Below are 10190 nucleotides of genomic sequence, written 5' to 3' on the forward strand. Positions count from 1 at the left end.
ATCCGGTCAGATGGGTTGTTATCTGTTGCTCAAAATCCACTTCTAAGGTCATATAGTTGTGAGATGATTCAACTCCTTATGACTAGGAAACAGATGTCCCAATTTCCTTGTCCATAGTAGACACACATTTATTGTTACACAGACACCTCTGTCATTAAATCCAACAATGAAGAAATTTTTAAGATCTCTGTCATGCATCAAATTTCTCTTTTGAGGAAGAGACTAACATTCCCCTTAGTGATTCATTCAATTAGTTACTAACTACAAAATTCCATTTGCCATAAAATGTTATAGAATCATTGCCAGGTGCCCCATGTTCAGAGTAAAAAAAAATTGAAAGGATAAAGTTTGTTGGGGTTATGCTAGAATTCTTTTTACCTCTTCCCTCAGTAATGCTTATTATAACTAGAAATTAGCACACAGGAAGCAAAGAATTTAAGGTTGCCATTTAGCAGTTTACATGCATGGCCACATATTAATGTACCAACCATCCAGAATTGCTCTTCTTTTGAAATTTTCAGTTGAGATGTCTATTCCATGGCTACCATCTCTTATCTTTGCAGTTCCTTTGTCCTGTTACTTCCAGTTTCTATAAACTGGGACCTTCTGGCTCCTTTGTTCTCTTTGCCTATTAGTGCCTTCATATCAGTCATCATCACTCCTCATTCATCATTCATCATTTCCCACCACATAACACCTATCACATTTTTCATCATTTATTTATCTCGTTACTCAATTAGTTTCTAAGACAAAAATTCTTGTAAGACAGTATCAATAATATGGAAAAATATAAATAAACATTTGCTGAAAAGAAAAAAATGAATGGTTGAGACATATACTATTCTTAACCAGTGGGTTACAACCCATTTGTGATCAAATGATACTTTCACAGGGGTCATCTAAGACTATCAGAAAATACAGATATTTACATCATGATTCATAACAGTAGGAAAATTACAGTTTTGAAGGAGCAATGAAAATAATTTTATGGTTGGGGGAGTCAACACAACTCTGTCAAAGAGTCACAGCATTAAGAAGGTTGAGAACCACTGCAACATGTATAAAGGAATTTAGACTGGGGATGGAGGAGCAGCCCTGTAGGCAGCGACAGAGACAGAAGATTTAATTCTAGTAACAGAAATAGAACTAAGCCTCCAGGGACATATAAAAATTGGGGGACATATAGAAACTGAGTAAACTGGAGTTGCAAGTAGTTTTCCAGAACGAAGATTATTATAAAAAGAATTCTGCACTAATTTTAAAAAAGAGTAAGCATGCATCAAGTATGAAATGCAGATCATCAGGAAACCAACATATTTTGTGGAGTTGGAACAGTGGGAGCTTGTTGGGAACTAGAGCATTCAAAAATAACAGAAATTCTGGAATGGCAACGAAGCTGAGATGACTTATATTGTATATTTAACAGGATCTAGAAATTCCAAGAAGACAGGAGTGTGTCTGTATGTGAGTGGGGAGGGAGAGAGGGAGCAAGGGAGAGAGAGACAGAGCGAGACGGAAAGGGCATTTCTTGGTTGGATTCATTGAGTTGGGTAGACCCACCCTAAATGTAGGAAACACCATTCCATGAACTTTGTTCTTCCAACTGTGTAAAAAGGAAAAAGAGGGCTGGACACCAGCAATCATCTCTGGATGCTTTCTAACTACCAATGTAATGTGACTATCTGGTTCATAACCTGTATCATGAACCTATCGACATGTCTTTCCTGCCATGACAGACAGCACCCTCTCAAATTGTGAGCCAAAATAAAGTCTTTTCTTCCTTAAGTTTGTCATAAAATAAAGATAAGTAGTGAATACACAGTCCTAGTGAGAAAATGTCATGTATGTCAGCAAACAGTGGAAAGAAATGAAGAAAATTCACAAGTCTAATGTCTAGATGAAATTGAATTTTTTTATTTAATTTTTTATTTTTTTTCCATTTTTTTATTGAGAAAAGGAGGAAAAAAAAACAAGTTTCCACCTCCTCCCAGCCTCCCATTTCCCTCACCCTCCTCCCACCGTTCTCCCCCTACTCCCACCCTTCTCACCCTCCCCCCACTCCTCTCCCCCTCCCTCTCCAGTCCAAAGAGCAGTCAGGGTTCCCTGCCCTGTGGTAAGTCCTAAGTCCTCCCCTCTCCGTCCATTTCTAGGAAGGGGAACATCCAAACTAGCTAGGCTCCCACAAAGCCAGCACATTACGTAGGTTCAAAACCCCATGCCATTGTCCTTGGCTTCTCATCAGCCCTCATTGTTCGCCATGCTCAGAGTCCAGCTTTATCCCACGCTTTTTCAGTCACAGTCCAGCTGGCCTTGGTGAGATCCCAATAGATCAACTCCACTCTCTTAGTGGGTGGGTGCACCCCTCGTGGTCCCGACTTCTTTGCTCATGTTCTCCCTCCTTCTGCTCCTCATTGGGACCTTGGGAGCTCAGTCCAGTGCTCCAGTGTGGGTCTCTGTCTCTATCTCCATCCATCACCAGATGAAGGTTCTATGATGATATGCAAGATATTCGTCAGTATTGCTATAGGATAGGGTCATTTCAGGTTCCCTATTCTCAGCTGCCCAAGGAACTAACTGGGGACCTCGGCTTGGGCACCTGGGAGCCACTCTAGGTTCAAGTCTCTTGCCAACCCTAAGGTGGCTCCCTTAACTAAGAATTGTGCTTCCGTGCTCCCCTATCCAACCTTCCTTTATCCCAATCCTCCTTTTCCCCCAAGTTCCCCCCATTCTCCCCTTCTCCCTTTTCTCTCCCCATTTCCCCTTACCCCCATCCCACCCCACCCCCAAGATCTCAATTTTCTCCCCGGCCATTTTGTCTACTTCCCATAGCCAAGAGGACAACTATATGTTTTTCCTTTGGTTCACCTTCTTACTTAGCTTCTTTGGGATCACCAATTGTAGACTCCGTGACCCTTGTTTATGGCTAGAAACCAATTATGAGTGAGTACATCCCATATTCATCTTTTTGGGTCTGGGTTACCTCACTCAGGATAGTGTTTTCTATTTCCATCCATTTGCATGCAAAATTCGAGAACTCATTGTTTTTTACCGCTGAGTAGTACTCTAATGTGTAGATATTCCACACTTTCTTCATCCATTCTTCCATTGAAGGGCATCTAGGTTGTTTCCAGGTTCTGGCTATTACAAATAATACTGCTATGAACATAGTTGAACAAATGCTCTTGTCATATGATCGGGCATCTCTTGGGTATATTCCCAGGAGTGGTATTGCTGTGTCCAGGGGAAGGTTGATCCCGAATTTCCTGAGAAACCGAAACACCGATTTCAAAGTGGTTGCACAAGATTGCATTCCCACCAGCAATGGATGAGGGTACCCCTTCCTCCACAACCTATCCAGCAAAGGCTATCATTGGAGTTTTTTTATTTTAGCCATTCTGACAGGTGTAAGATGATATCTCAAAGTTGTTTTGATTTGCATTTCCCTGATCACTAAGGAGGTTGAGCATGACCTTAAGTGTCTTTTGGCCATTTGAACTTCCTCTGCTGAGAATTCTCTGTTCAGTTCAGTGCCCCATTTTTTAATTGGGTTAATTAGCATTTTAAAGTCTAGTTTCCTGAGTTCTCTATATATTTTGGAGATCAGACCTTTGTCTGTTGCGGGGTTGGTGAAGATCTTCTCCCAGTCAGTAGGTTGCCTTTTTTCTTGGTGACAGTGTCCTTTTCTTTACAGAAGCTTCTCAGTTTTAGTAGGTCCCATTTATTCAATGTTGCCCTTAATGTCTGTGCTGTTGGGGTTACTCATAGGAAGCGATCTCCTGTGCCCATCTGCTGTAGGGTACTTCCCACTTTCTCTTCTATCAGGTTCAATGTGTTCTGACTGATAGTAAGGTCTTTAATCCATTTGGACTTGAGTTTTGTGCATGGTGATAGATATGGGTCTATTTTCATTTTTCTACAGGTTGACATCCAGTTATGCCAGCACCATTTGTTGAAGATGCTTTCTTTCTTCCATTGTATACTTTTGGCTCCTTTATCAAAAATGAGGTGTTCATAGGTTTGTGGGTTAAAATTAGGGTCTTCTATACGATTCCATTGGTCAACTTCTCTGTTTTTATGCCAGTACCACACTGTTTTCATTACTGTAGCTCTGTAATAGAGTTTGAAGTCAGGGATGGTAATGCCTCCAGACAATCCTTTATTGTATAGAATTGTTTTGGCTATCCTGGGTTTTTTGTTTTTCCATATAAAGTTGATTATTGTCCTCTCCAGATCTGTGAAGAATTTTGATGGGACCTTGATGGGGATTGCATTGAATCTATAAATAGCCTTGGTAGAATTGCCATTTTTACTATATTGATCCTCCCAGTCCAAGAGCAAGGGAGGTCCTTCCATTTTCTGGTATCCTCCTCAGTTTCTTTCTTCAATGCCTTAAAGTTCTTGTCAAATAGATCTTTCACTTCCTTGGTTAGAGTTACCCCAAGATATTTTATGCTGTTTGTGGCTATCGTGAAAGGTGACGCTTCTCTGATTTCCCTCTCTGCTTCCATATCCTTTGTGTATAAGAGGGCGACTGATTTTTTGGAGTTGATCTTGTATCCTGCCACATTACTAAAGGTGTTTATCAGCTGTAAAAGTTCTTTGGTGGAGTTTTGGGGGTCGCTATGTACACTATCATATCATCTGCGAATAACGAAAGTTTCACTTCTTCCTTTCCAATTCGAATCCCCTTGATCCCCTTATGTTGTCTTATTGCTATTGCTAGAACTTCAAGCACTATATTGAAGAGGTATGGAGAGAGTGGACAGCCTTGTCGTGTTCCTGAGTTTAGTGGGATGGCTTTAAGTTTCTCTCCATTTAATTTGATGTTAGCTGTCGGCTTGCTGTATATAGCTTTTATTATATTTAGGTATGACCCTTGTATCCCTAATCTCTCCAATACTTTTATCATAAAGGGACGTTGAATTTTGTCAAATGCTTTTTCAGCATCTAATGAAATGATCATATGGTTTTTTTCTTTCAGTTCATTTATATGATGGATTACATTGATAGATTTTCGTATGTTGAACCAGCCCTGCATCCCTGGGATGAAGCCTACTTGATCATAACGGATAATTTTTCTAATGTGTTCTTGGATACGGTTTGCCAGTATTTTGTTGAGGATTTTTGTTTCGATGTTCATGAGTGAGATTGGCCTGTAATTCTCTTTCTTGGTTGAGTCTTTGTGTGGTTTTGGTATCAGAGTGACTGTAGCTTCATAAAAGGAATTTGGCAATGACTCTTCTGTTTCTATATTGTGAAATACATTAAGGAGTATAGGTATTAGTTCTTCTTGGAAGTTCTGGTAGAATTCTGCATTGAAACCATCTGGTCCTGGGCTTTTTTTGGTAGTGAGGTTTTTGATAACCTCTTCTAATTCTTTGCGACTAACAGGTCTATTTAGATTGTTCACCTGGTCCTGGTATAACTTTGGTATATGGTATTTATCTAAAAAAGTGTCCATTTCCTTTACATTTTCCAGTTTTGTGGCATATAGGCTTTTGTAGTAAGATCTAATGATTCTCTGAATTTCCTCTGTGTCTGTGGTTATGTCCCCCTTTTCATTTCTGATCTTATTAATTTGAAAATTCTCTCTCTGCCGTTTGGTTAGTTTGGATAGGGGTTTGTCAATCTTGTCGATTTTCTCCAGGAACCAGCTTTTTGTTTCATTGATTCTTTGTATTGTTTTCTGTGTTTCTATTTTGTTGATTTCAGCCCTCAGTTTGATTATTTCCAGTCTTCTACTCCTCCTAGGTGAGTCTGCTTCTTTTTTTCTAGAGCTTTCAGGTGGGCTGTTAAGTCTCCAATGTGAGCTTTCTCTGTTTTCTTTAAGTGGGCACTTAGTGCTATGAACTTTCCTCTTAGGACTGCTTTCATAGTGTCCCATAAGTTTAAGTATGTTGTTTCTTTATTTTCATTGAATTCCAGGAAGACTTTAATTTCTTTCTTAATTTCTTCCTTAGTCCAGGTATGGTTCAGTAGTTGAGAAATTGAATTTTTAAAATAAGCAATGTAGGATGGATAAGACAGCTTCACAGTTAAAGGCCCCTCTCATCAAGTCTGACAACCTGTTTGGTCCTCAGGTTCCACATGTTAGAAATACAGAACCAACTTCCAGTAGTTCTCCTCTAACCTTCACACAGGGTCTCTGTCTCATGTGCACACACACATTTTAAAAAAAATTAAAGCCAACAATGTGATAAAATGAGAAGGATATACAAAGTATTCATATTTCTTTGTTAATTCAACAATGGAAAACCAAAGGGCTCTATTGTGTCCAAAAGTGGAAACTATTCAGTTAATTTTTAAAATTCTTCTTCCAAGACACTTTTTTGAAGACTGCAAAATTGAAGCTTTTGCCTTCTTTTACCTTCAAAACTTGCTTGGCATCTGGCACAGTAAGTATATTTAAAAGGTAGTTGCACACAATGCTGGACAGAAAAAAGGAAGTCTGGTTTTAGACAACAGATACGTGGAAGGGAAGTTTAGATTTAATGTAGCAGAAAACCAAGTAGATGCCTGTTTTCTGAAGGTATGACAAACAAACAGACAAAAGGGAAGGAAATAGAAGAAAAGGAAAGGAAAGGAAAGGAAAAAGAAAAGAAAAGAGAAAGCATGATTTAGGGGATTTATCAAGCCAAGATAATGTAGGGTGGAATCGTAATAATAGACTTTTTCACCCTAATTTTAAGTTAGTTTGGGGGTCATATTAGCATTTATATAACAACCAAAATGATGTGACTTTCTAAATAAAATAACCATTCTTTTAAATACCATAGAAAGTCAGCATTTCCCCTGGAACTGTATCAAATCCAATTTGTGTTTTTTTGTTTTTGTAAATGAAAGTTGGATTTTAAAAGTCAGTGATGTGCTAAAATGAGGGCATACAAAACAAATTTCCTTGATTTACTCTACTCATAAACGTAACTCAACAAATTGACTTTAGGAAAATGTAGAAATTAGTAGATTTTTTCCAAGACTTTTACATCTCTTTTGAGAAAACAAATAAAATAACTAGCGACAGAAACTTTACCAAATGATTTAATCATATTGCATAATATGAAAACAAGGGCTTAGCAAAGACTTTAAAATACACCTAACAGGTGGATGCGAAGTTAAGCGTATGATTATATAATGAAAATATGTTGACTTTTGTAGGTTCTCTAATCACTTAATTGTAGTTTCTTTCTCATTTTCTAACAAAAAGTTACTTTTGTTTATTTTTTAATGCAGAATGTTAAACCTAGAGTCTTGCTCACAGTAATCAAGTACTCTACCACTTAACTATAAGTACCAATTAGTTGCTTTTGCTTTTTAAGGTGCTAGAGTCACCTGGGTTCTGAATTTGTATATTTAAGAACTGCATTCCAAATGAAATTGTGTGTTATAAGTGACAAGTAAGTTGTCTTTTCAGAATAAAATAATATGTTTAAATTTTAGTATTCTAATTGTATATATTTTTAAATAGTCTCACTAGAACTTGTTCCAAAACAGAAGTAAATATATTTTTCAGCAGGACCATACTGGTTTCTAGAGTCTTCATCTCAATGGAAGCAGAGCAATGGGGGTGGGAAAGTAGCTCAGCTGTTAGAAGCACTGCCCGCTCTTTTATTAAAGAGGACCAAGGTTTGATTCCCAACATCCACATTGCTGCTCACAACTCTTTAGCCCAAGTTCCAGGAGGATCCAGAGCCAGCTTCTAGCCTCCATAGGTACTGCATGCGCATTCATGGAGGCAAAACATATTCATAAAATAAAAGCACATAAATATTTTTTAACTAAATGAAGCAACAACATGATCAGAAAGGCGAGTTGGTAGAAAAGTGGAGTCAGTCTTCTTGTTGGTTTTACTATTTACTATTGTTATAGTTTGAAAAAGCATCTTCTGCTCCATTCTACTGGGATCACAGTCCAGTTGCCAGAAGTGAGTTCATGGGAGAAAAGAATAATCAGCAATCACCTTACAGTTTCTTACTTATGACTGATAATAGATCAGTTCTATAGGCAATCAAGAGGCTTTTCTGTCTTTGTATGTACATGGGAACATACAAGTACCAAATTGGAAAAAAAAAACACTTCTGGATTTATAACGTAGCATTGATGAAAGACCCACTTATATTGACAGTAAAAAGTAAGGACTCTATAATATTAATTACATATATTCATAGATTTTTTTCAAAATCAACATTTGGAAAATTTTCCTGACTTTGTCACTTTACTGATAATTTATGCTTAGTAAATGCTATACAAGTAATGCCACTGTATTATTTCATGAACCTTACAAGAGAACACGTGCTTTGAGTCTCTCTTTACATCATAGTGGCTTTTTGGAATAGGAAAGTATTTCTTCTCTATATATCCATAAGAGAGTAATTAAAATACTTCTCACTATTTTTATTAAGAAGAATTAGAAAACATAAGCACAGTTGAATTTTCATGATTATAAAGCTCCAAATTCATCACTAAACATTTTAACCCTTCACAAATATATTTCTCTTAAAGACACATGATGATGAGCTCATTTCAAATGTTTTAAGTTAAATTACAGTAACATTTTTATTTAGTAAATTGCACAGAAGCCTGTAGATGCTATCTTAGTTTAAGGAATGAATTCCCATACATGATTTGTGCTTTTTATATAACCCTACATTTTATTAAACATAATTAGACTGTGTTCAAATACGAATATAATATTAAGACTTAAGAAAAGTGACATTCCTTTCCCACTTGCTGCATTTTATTCAAATGACATACAGAGCCTACTGCTTTTCTGGTCAGAATGATAGATAGACTTTGTACAAGTTAATTTAAAATTGGATCCTTAATTTTCTCTCATTTAATTACAAAGCAGCATTATACAATCCCTACCAAAATAGTTCACATAGTAGTCTGCTCTGAGGAAGCTTTTATGTGAAAGCACATTGTGTAAGATTGGTCAGTGGCCAGAAGTGGCAGCATTTTGCTGAGCAAGTCATGGCATTGTTAGAGGATGCTGGCATAAACAGAAATGCAGATCAGCAAATGAAATGGAGTATAGAAAGAAACCAATAAAGATGGTGTGTTTAAAATGTTGAATGTAGCTTATTAGAATACACGTTTAATGGTCTGGTGTGAGTAAAGACCTGAGGAAATGACCTTTCATTTCAGCGTAAAAGAAATGCAATATAATTTACTCCAACTGTGCTCTTTTACAGGATCATTTAGACTTGTTCATGAAAGTAGTTTTATTGATAACCTGGAAATAATAATAAATTGATTCTTCATGATACCAAAACGTTTGACTGGTGAAGAACTTAAAATAAATTTGAGGAATTTTTAATTTTATTGAAAATAGATATTGCAGTTTTCCCTCCCTCTGCTAGGTCCTTCCCACTTCCCCTCCCATCCAAATTCAACCCATTTTGTTCCTGCCATTCAAGCACTAACCAGGTCTGACCTTGTTTAGCTTCCAAAATCGGAAAAGATTTGGTGTGCTCAGGGTGGTATACTATAAATCTATTTTTTATCTCATTAGAAAACAAATAGGTTTCTAAGGGATAAGGATAAGATAAAATAAAATAAAACAAAAACTAACACAATGGAATACAACAGAGAAAATAAACAAATAGAAGGAAAAGATCCCAAGAAAAAGCACAAGAAACAGATACAAACAGAGAGCCATTCATTCACACACTCAAGAGCCCCATAAAACTCATCTGGAAGCCAGGCGATGGTGGTGCACGCCTTTAATCCCAGCACTCGGGAGGCAGAAGCAAGTGGAGACCAGCCTGGTCTACAGAGCTAGTTCCAGGACAGGCTCCAAAGCCACAGAGAAACCCTGTCTCGAAAAACAAAAAAAAAAAAAAAACTCATCTGGAAGCCATAATATATATGCAAAGGACCTGTAGGGTAAAAATTAAGAAAAGATAAAAAAAAGTAAAATAAAATTTTAAATGAAGAGGGAGAGAAAGAGAGAGGGAGAGAGAGAGAGAGAGAGAGAGAGAGAGAGAGAGAGAGCGCGCCCTGACATCCTGACATGACATATTGAGACAAGGAACTTCCAAAGATGATATTGAGTTTTTCTGTTGGTCAGCAATTGCTGGGCATGGGACCTACTCTTAAGCAAGAGTAGATTTGTTTCCCCAGTAAGGCTTCCTTGGAGAAACTAAATTTATATTTGAAAATGATTTTTGATTGGAGATTGCTTTTGGGCT

Source organism: Microtus oregoni, unplaced genomic scaffold, assembly GCF_018167655.1.
Source record: "Microtus oregoni isolate MIOR12 unplaced genomic scaffold, Mior012 000050F_000, whole genome shotgun sequence".
Classification (NCBI taxonomy): domain Eukaryota; kingdom Metazoa; phylum Chordata; class Mammalia; order Rodentia; family Cricetidae; genus Microtus; species Microtus oregoni.